General features: G+C 31.9%; 1 protein-coding gene across 2 annotated transcripts in view; it reads left to right on the top strand.

Moving 5' to 3' along the window:
- Positions 1-222: 222 nt before the first annotated feature.
- The window catches only part of LOC118183479 (GATA-binding factor 2-like), a 550,695-nt gene continuing 540,582 nt past the window's right edge, over positions 223-10,335 (top strand). For both annotated transcript variants that reach the window (XM_085813406.1, XM_085813403.1), the window contains exon 1: positions 223-286. The gene's annotated coding sequence lies outside the window, so the exon portion shown is untranslated. The remainder of the gene's footprint in view (positions 287-10,335) is intronic.

Here is a 10,335-nt window from a genome sequence, read left to right as displayed (position 1 = left end):
TTTATGTTTTACTGTATTTTACAATTTGTAATGAAGGTACTTTGAGTTTTTATGTATTTTAGCCTTTCCACGAAGTGAGAACTGAATTGATTGATTGAGAAATATATCTCTAATGAAATTCGAACAAATAAGTTTAAATAAACTGCAGCAAAATATATGTATATTTAATAGTACAAGGAAGTCATGTGGTGTCCATAACAGATTTTTTTTTTTTTCAGTGTCAGAGGATACAGTTTTGGTTTACTTCCTGGTATGATATATTCTGAAGCAAAGGTTTTTTTAACAGGTAAGGGATTTTTCAAAATAAGTTAAGTAAAATAGATTTTCGAATACATTATCAAATATTTTAGGGAGAAAGAGCAAATAAAGTTCACAGTCGTAGCTAGGGTTTTCAGCACCCAGGGACAACTGAAGATTTTATTACCCTTTTTGTGTGCCAAGAATGGAAAACACTGCATTAAAAAATTTCGTAAGAGGTATTTGTCCCCCCTGGATTCTGCGCCCGAGGACAAATGTCCTCTTTTGCCCCACCTTAGCTGCACCAATGAAAGACTATTGCTTCCGCTTAGATTTGTTATACATAAAGATTAATGTAGAGCTTTTGCTGTGTATTTAATTCTCAGGTTTCCCAAAAAAATTTTTTTGCACATTCGGAGGAAAGTGAATTTTTTAATTTCACATTTCATTCGTTTACTTAATCATCGAATTGATAAATAATTTACTTGCATTAATTTCGTCATATGTCTATAACTTGATAAAGGCATTGTAGAGATTTATATTTATTTTAAATAACCAATTTTATTTAATTTGTTATTCTTTCCTATAAGATTTTATTCCCATAATTGTCAGTGCCAGAATATTTAAATTTGGTAGCGCGCGTGAAGGAATGATAATTGTACCAAGAAGAAAGGGTTTAAAAAACCGAGGTTCAGTAGGAAAGAGAGAGAGTTAGACTATTGCCGCCATCTCTTTTGCTTAAGCGTCTGCTCCCAGAGTTATTGCTGGTCTGTATGGCTTAATTGTATTTACTTGCTGCCTCTAGTTTTCGACGGGGTATCAATAAACAAGAATTATTCTGAGCCCTGTGGTTTACTTCAGCGTCTTGTACATATCTTCAAATTTTCGATTAGTTCTTTTGATTTCAGTTACCGCCCAAGCAAAGGCGTAGTTTATTAGCGTCGAGTTGACGCATTGTAAATTTTAAAGAGTTAATAAAGGGTACTTTTAACCCTTCTTCCGTGCAGTTACTACTCTTACAGTTTTCATACAGAAGTTACTCTAGTGGACTCGACAGTATAATTAATTAAATAAACTTAACAACTAATCAGTGAAAATCACTAAGAGTTAGTAAGAGTAAAAATCAATAAGAATTCTTTAAGCTTTTTTTTTTTCCATTTTTATAGTTTCTTCCAGGAAAAGAGAAGATTTGGGTTTCGAATGTGTTTATATATGTTTTAAACAGCAAGTTCTAAAATGAAACTATGAAACAAAAAAAAAAAAAAAAAAAAAAAAAAATCTACTTTTTTGTTAAAGGAGTCGGATACCTGTATAAAATGTCAAAATATACCAAATTTTAAAGCCTCCCTTTTTTTTAAATTTTAGTCTATCTCTAAAACTAACAGCATTATGACTAAAATTTTATGTACTTATTTCATTATCCTAGATATTGTGTTTGCGTTTTCTTTTGCTTTCCAAATCTTAAAATATTTTAAATAATATAAAAATAAAATACTTTCTTTCTTACTGACATAAAATTCTAATGTATTCTGCACGCGGCATGACGGATAAATAAATCCCTGTTTTTAGCTGATTTTCTTTTTTTTTTTTTTTTTTAAATTAAAAAGTAGTGTATAAATCTCATACTTGTGTACGATAAATCACATACTTAAAAAAAAATTGAATTATACTTTAGTTCTTATTTTTGAGACTCCAAAAATTGATTAGTTAGAAATATGAAATTAAAGATAATCTTTTAAGTGTCCATGCGATAATTGTAATAACTGGTCAATTTATACTCACGTAGAAGGTTTGAACGACGTTTCTTGAAATTCTGACCAAGTGCTTCATAGAAATCATATACGAAAGAAGGAAAAATGTGAGGAAGTTTTGACTCGAAGATGTATAATTAGTTCTGCTACTGTGACTTATCTCACTAGCAGTAACTGTCTAGCAGTAACATCAGAGCAAGCCAATGAAATTTATCATGGCAAGGAATGCAAGACTACCCTCGGGAGGACTTTCGACTCGACGCATAGTTAGAGTGTTCCTATGCCGCACAGACACTATACAAATATCCATGCCTTCTCCGGGATTCGAACCGGGCCTTTGGTACATCAGTTGGAGTAACTAATCATTATCCCGGTTGAGTGGCTAATTATAGTTCTAAAAGTTCTTACGTCAGAAGCACAATAATTGGCCATTTTATACAAATTAGTATTTACGCAATTTTCAAAAAAGTTTCAGTTTTAATTAGTTCAAAGAAATTATGCAAGCAAGCAGAAGAATCACCTTCTCGTAAAATCTTAATTGAAAAATGAAATTACCTCGAAGACCTATAAACACGCTACTTTCTCAAAATTAATAAATATACAAATAGATAAGCAAATAAATTACTTTTTCTATTACGCATAACTATATATTTGTACAAAATTCTATCAAAACCTTTCATATATATATATATTTCAAGTGATTTAAATGCGAAGAATTTGCTAATGCAAGTGCAAGCAAGCCATGCCATCTTTTTAAGTAGCAAAACTTAGAATTAATTTGTTATCTTATTGGCTGTAGTAATGCTAGTAAGAAATCGAATTTTAATTTGAAAAAATAAAGTAAATTCGATTCTTTTATTATTATTAGTCCAAAAGGGCAATTTGCCCAAGCAAACTATTAATTTCGTTTTGGCGTTTTGCGTTGATGCACTACAAGCGCTGTTTCCCTTTTCAAGTTGTTGCCACCAAATATTATCGCCCTGTATTATATTTAAAGAAATTAAATAATGAAGAATTTACATTGTGATAAAACAACGGTACCTAGAGCCATCAAAATTTGAATAAAGCAATCTTCAATAGAATATGGGCATGTGGAAACCCTAATTTGAATTTGAAATTTGTTTTATTATCAGTTTCAAGTTTTGGAACACTTCAACGGATTTTTGGTTAACAAACTAAACGATTTCAATGGCAACACTGTACGGAGGGAAAAAAAAAAAAAAATCTCTAGCGCGCAAGACTGTGTATCGGAAATTCTAAAGATATGCTGATGTTAAAATTATTTTGCGATATTGCTGTTGAACTGCATTTTATGCTTTAAGTGCAAAGAACATAAAATTTAATAAACAAAGGTAACGCCCAAAATGTAAAAAAAAAACGCCCATTTGGACATAATTTAAAATCTAAAACCTTTCAGATTTTACTTATTCATTTATGTTTTTAAAGTTTTTTATTGAAATCGTTCTAAAATTATATAAATATCCTCTCTAGTAGAAAGTAATTGTCGGTAACGTGGATGCTGTAGCGATCGTTTGCAAACCAACAGATCCTGGATTTGGTTCTTCATCACGGGCAAATCTGCTGGAGCTGCGTTATTTCTGAGTTTGTGCTTAGAAAAGTCGCTTTATTTTTTTTTCGGCTTAACATCAGCGTTAGAGTACGTTATTATTTTATCCAGTTGTCTTTAAGATTTTTTTATCGTATACAATTAAAATAAGAATACAAAAATAAATAAATAAATAAATAAATAAATAAAAATAAAAAAGGTCCTCGCATGAAATTAGATATTTGTCTTCGATATTACAATGCAATTAAAATTGAATTAAACGTGGATAATAAATCACTCCCTAAAAAGCAGATCAAGGCTCGAAAATATACTTTTTTTTTTCATCAATTTAGCACTTTCCCATTCGCTTGATGAAACAAAGAGCAAAAATTACTCCTCGCAGATAATTTTCACACTGCATTAAGTGCCTTTTTTAACGTCCTTTTCTTGCTAGTTCCTTAATTTTCTTCATCACTGCATTAAGAAACAAGAGGATTCCGATCGCGTTAGAGGTGGAAAAAAAAAGTGTGAAAGAAAAATATTAAAATAAAAAATAAACCCCGAAAAGTACACAGCGTGCCTTAAGTGAGCTGAAAAATAATAATAAAAAAATTAAATCCATAAATCAAGTTTCCCCGATAATTACCTTAAAGCTCGCCACGTTTTTCTTTTTATTATTATTATTTTTTACTACGAAGTGCTTCGTCTCTTTATTTTTTATTTTTATATTATCAGTACCTTTCCAATCTCTACTCTCTTTAAGCTTTAGCGTCGTAGAACGCAAATGAACGAAACTGGGAGCCTGCGGAGCGGGAGGGAAAGTTTTTTAAAAATAAAAAAAGATAATGTCATGCGAGAGAGAAAAAAAATAAAAACAAAAAAATTTTAAAAAATATATATTTTTTTTTTTTTTCTTTTACCAATCCTTTTTTTCCTCCCCTTCTCAGATTTAGGATCGGTGAAGAAGATTTCTTAAAAAAAAAAAGTGTAAAAGAAAATTGTTCGAACGAGGAGGAGAAATTCACTTATCACAACTTTTTCGCTTCGATGCCTTCAAAATGGAACTTTCATGATTAGGTTTTTATTCAATCCCTTCAACCGCCCTCCTTCTCGAACATGTGACTCGAATATAACAACCTGCTTTGGCTTGGTTTAGTCAAGATGTGACAGGTAACGCTGAATTCAGTCAAATTTTTTAGAACTGATCTGCCTTTTTACAAGATGCCGAATCTAATTTCTTTCGCATTGTGCCGACTGCGCTAAGTTAAGGATAAGATTAAATTTATAAAATTTCAAATTAAATTTTATTTTTGTCAGTATTTTCAAGTAATTTCATCTGTCAGCAGCGCTTTATTGTATCTCAGAGACCAAAACGAGACCAATGTTATTTTTAAAGTTTATTTGCAGACGATTTCTTCCTCGTAGAACTTTACGTTAATGGTATACTAGGAACACCGTAATTTTTTATACTTTTGAAAAATTGTGACTTTATGAGTTATGACTATTTATGAGATAACGTTGAAATAGTGTGACCTGTTATAGGTGAAAAATTATGATCTCTTGATAACCAAGTTAAGGTCTTTCATAATTTATGACTTAGGAACAAATCGGAATTTATAAGAACTAGAAATACTGTAATTTTGAGTATGTTGAGAAATTATAACCGTTCAAACTTAAGGCTTTTTGTAATTTTACTTCTTAAAGCTTTTGACTTAGAACTCTCTTATTTAGTTATTTTATAATTTCAAGTGTTCCAATCTATGCCTTAAAAGTAATGGAGCGTCTCCATATGAGGTATGACAATAAAGGTCAGTGAATGTGTTCACAAACAAAAGATTCTTTGCTAAAACAAGCAAAAAGGTATTATATTCCTTCGAAATATTCTATTTCCTTTTCGGCTGGCCTTTGTGTTTTAACGGTAGCACACTCGGAGCGTATTCGAGAGGTCCTGGTTCGAGTTCCGGCCACAGCATTTCTTATTTTTCTCGTCTCCAGCACCAAAATAATCTAATGGCTCTACATAATGCCACAAGTTTGAATACACTTTTGGTAACGATTATACAATTTCTAAAAACTGCGGTAAAAGTCTTCTTTTGGCATTGTCTAAAGCAGTGATGGTCTCAAATGGCGGTCCTCCAAGACATTTCAATTAACAAATTATTTCAAATATAGTGTAAAAAAGATTTCAAAATTTTAGGTATTTGAAATGCCAATTTATATTATTTTTATTACCATTAAAATCTTACTTGAATAATGCATTAGAAAATCTATTGATCAAGCTAACTAATTTGAGTGTAATGTAAATCTTATTTAAAGATTTGAAGATACAGATTTTATTCTATTTGTCGAAAAACAAATAAATTCAATTACGAAATTTTTCACTAAGAATAATCTCTTTGTTCGGGAATAGCTTAATTCACGATTGAAAATTAATTAACTTCAACCTTCTAAGAATAGAAAAACTATAAAGTATCAAGCTCCAGTAAAAAGTAAAAGACATTTATAATTATTTATATACAAACATATATATATGTATATATATATATATATATAGCATTTTGCGCAAAAAAATTTTAAGACCAAATAGGTCTTACGTCACATTACTTGTTAGCTTTTCAATTTCCATTTCAATTTTATATATATATATATATATATATAATTTGAAGTTAAGTAGTAAGAACAAACGAGAAAAGACCTATGTGGTCAAAAATTTTGTGCATTGTGCCGCAAAATTAAGGAAATTAGAAGATAAATTTTAGTACGCACGCAAAAAAGTTACCAAAAACTGTGGTTCCGTGAAAACTTCAACAAAAGTATTTTTAGTTGCTATGAAATGTGTGAAAAAGGAGAAATATACAACATTTGAATATTTACAAGTAAAATTAATAAAAATAGTAAGCTATATGCTAAGCGAATTAAGTACATTTAAAACACAGTAAAAACTAATCAATTGATCGAGGTAAAAATAAAAATAGTAAGCTATATGCTAAACAAAATAAGTAGATTTAAAACACAGTAAAATACTAATCAATTGATCGAGGTAAAAATAAAAATTAAATTAAAATTAAAATTAAGAAACGGTAAATAATTAATTAGCCCAATTCGATATTCATTTTGGCTTGTCAAGGGAAATTTTTTTAAAATGAATTCAAACTAAGCTAACCCCATTACGCGTTTCGCCGAAACAGACAATTGAAACTGTGCGCGACAAATTTTTTAATGAATTAAATAAACTATGTCAAAAACTTAGTCTCACTTCTCTGTTATATACCTTTACTTTCTTGAAGGAAGTAAAGGGAGTACTATAATAGTGAATAATTTCGGGTACCATATTTCAATGGAAATGTCCATTTCGACCGTTTCCGGCTCTCTTTCTGGCCCTAAGTTTCCGTTTGGTGTTCACTAACTCATAAGAAAGTGATTGGTCCCTTCTTTTTCTCCGAATATTTACTTTAGATGCGGAACTTGTGTGTTGCACCACAATTAGAAGAAATCCAGTCAAGCTTTCTTTCCTGAGATTCTTTGTAGCATCGAAGAATTAAATATGAAATCACCATAGCAACCACTACCATGACTCCGCAAATGTTTAATAACATTGGGAGGGTAATCGAGAACAGACTTGATGTTTTTCGAGCAATTAAAGCTGCTCATGCTGAAGTGTATTTATATAAAATCCTTTGAAGAGCTAAATAAAATTCAGTCAGTCTTTTTGTCTTATCCTTTAGACTGTATTATTTAAAACATATCTTTATCCGTAGAATAAATTAACGACACCCTGTATATTTTGAAATATAAAGGTCCCAGTTCACATCGAATGTAAGCAACAGACAATTTGGAGCACTGCCTGTAAATATAAATTTAAATTGAATGTGCCATGCAAACGTAATACTTCCCAGATGGACGTAACGTAAAAGTATAAAATATTTGAAAAGGCTCCACTAAAAATTCTAAAATCAATTTTTACCTCCCTGCACGAAATAAAAAGGAAGTGTTGTAATTGCGAAAATTTTCGAGTATCATATTTCAACGAAATATCCATTTCGACCGCTATCGATGCAATTTAACGATGTTTTTATGTGAAATCTCAACGTAAGGACAGAATAAAGAACTCTCCCCCCCCCCAACAAAATTGTAAAAATTATTTAAAATAAATTCTGAAGAGAATTTTTCGTGGCGTCTGTACGTATGTATGTATGTATGTATGTATATACAGGACAGCTATAACACATAGATGTGCGCCTCCTATATTGGTTGCAATCCACCGCAACAAAAGATATTTTTATAGAAATTTACTCGTGTTCAGTGCAGGCTAAGTTCACTCCAGGCTTGATACGAAGACGTGGTAGGTTGCAGGTCCTCCTCTATTTTTATTTGGAATATGGTTTTCGGTATGGCCACTGCTCAGATTTTCTTCAAAAGTATTAAGTTTCTTCAAGCTGTTTTTCGGTTCCAAAAGTATTAGCAATTGCTTAAGAATTGTTCTTTGGTTTTAATATTTGCGATTTGTTCGCCAGGCGAAAAAAACGATGCTATGCCTCTACTTGGTTTAATGTCAGATATAGCTTCATAAGGAGTATTCTGCAGTATCCATTCAACATAAATTAGGGCATTGGTTAAAAAAAAAAATTAAGAAAACGTTGCGCGTACCATCAAACCTAGCATAAGACTGACAGACAGTGTTCCAGGGTATAACAAATACATGCTACATAACTTCAATCGCAGCAGGAGGTTCGAATCCAGATAACGGGCTGGCTGCATGGGTGTTTTCGTGGTTTTTCCCATGTGTAACGTGTATACGAGACAGTTTACCTTAGAACGTCCTCCACGAAGACGTCCCTCCCCTTAGGCAGATAGCCCTCGAGGCTTTGCCGTAATTAAATAACCTAACCTAACCTCAATCGCAGCAGAGCAAAGGATTTGGCGACAGACAGATGCCCCTCTGTTGAACTCGACTTCTCTTTTCGACCTTCACCACAGTATATCTGTGATTGTCGACATACACCGGTGATGGTCCCAATGTACAAGAAGATAACCAAATGTTCGGTCTTTCCCCGACGCATTTGGTATGTGTTAACATTCACCGGTGAATGTCGACATTCTCCAATTTCGATCTTTCACAGTAACATATGTATACCTACTCTCTGGCTGCTATCACACGTCGGTTTGTTTCGGAAGAACAACTGTTTGGAACAATTTTTCTGCTTTGCCACAACAGCCAATCACCATAGATCGCTTTGGGATTAACACAGAGGAAACTGGTTCCCCATTACGAACAGCATTTAAAGCTGATAGCTGATTGGTTGAAAACGAACAACTTGCAATTTTTTTGGAAAGGAAGGAAAAAGTCGCACGTCTTTCTTTCAATAGTAAACCAAGAAAAAAAGTTATCCGAAACAGTTGTTCGTGTGAAACAAAAGCCGTGTGATATGGGCCTTACTCGGCTCAGTTTATTCTTATATGTTTGTAAAATGTGCATTTTTGTGCTTTAAAAATGAATGAATTATATTCTTCTTATCTTCCGATTAAGGTTTTATGCCTTTGGTAAATCTGCATGCAATATTTCTAGAATTATTAAAAATTTAAAAGTTGTCTAAGTGCGGCTAAGCTTAATTATTTTTACCACGGCGGCCATATTTGTTTACATTTGAAAATTAGCAGAATAGTGGATTTGTTGCTAAGTTAGAGAAACTAAACTACGCAATAACAAATGTAACGCCTTCTTTTATTATTGTGAATTAAATTATGCTGGAATTTTATTCGAGGAAGTAAGTGTTTAAGATATACTTCGTAATTTTTAATATAGATATTTCGAGTTTTTATGCATTTTTGCCTTGTTGCGAAGTGAGAGCTGAATTAATTGAATGAGAAATACTGAATCGTCTGTGAAAAACTGTTTTCTTTTTCTTGTCGTTTGTTTAATTTCTTTTATACATCGTTTTAGATTTATTATAGTATTTGAATAGAACATGTGGCAACGATTAGATGATTCTTCAGATGATATGAATTTTGTGTATTCTAAGTTATAAAATGTATGAGACGTAACACTGTTTAAGGGAACCTAGTGCCAGAGTGTCGCTATGATAAACAAATACAGTGAATTTTAAAGAGCGCATTTATTTTGTTGTGGTTTATGCGCTGTCGGCGAAGTAGATTTAATTCATTCTAATCAGTTTAAATGAAATGCAAGAAAAAATGCATATAATTTAATATTCCGTACAAGGAAGTCATGTGGTGTACACATCAGATTTTTTTTTTTTTTTTTTTTTTTTTTTAAAATCTTAAATGCATTAACGAGCTAATTCTTTAAAAAGCATTTAAAAAGCTATTTTTTCCCTTCTTAATAAAAGCAACCTCTGAAGTAGACAAGATTTGTACAAAGAGTTCTGAAAGAATTTCGTGACCTTCGAAAGGAAAACTGCTTCCGACAACCCTCGAGCAATTCTAAAAGAATGCAGGGTTAGGGGAAAACAGAAGTTTCGTCCGAAACCCAAGCACAACTGAAGGCGTTGGCCAACTTAGAACAGGTCCCTACTTAAACAATCGCTGCCCTTCTGTAATGGGCCACTAATTAATCGTTCAACGGAGTCAGCGGCCTGTTTATGTGTTGGGGGGATATAATAATGAATTTTCATAATATTAATTATCACCTTTAAACGCTACAATCCAGGCAGCCGCCCTCTTTGGTAATTATATATAATGAAGTAGAATGAGGGTTATAGTCTTCTAACAGTGGCATTTAAATAACCTCCTAAAAGAAAACGAAATAAAAAAAAAAATAATAAATAAATTTAAAAAAAAAAA

The sequence above is a fragment of the Stegodyphus dumicola genome, chromosome 3 (assembly GCF_044657685.1).
Source record: "Stegodyphus dumicola isolate Sdum_Otavi_A_Nest chromosome 3, ASM4465768v1".
NCBI lineage: Eukaryota > Metazoa > Arthropoda > Arachnida > Araneae > Eresidae > Stegodyphus > Stegodyphus dumicola.
Note: the sequence above shows the minus strand (reverse complement) of the source record. Positions and strands in the feature narration are given on the sequence as shown.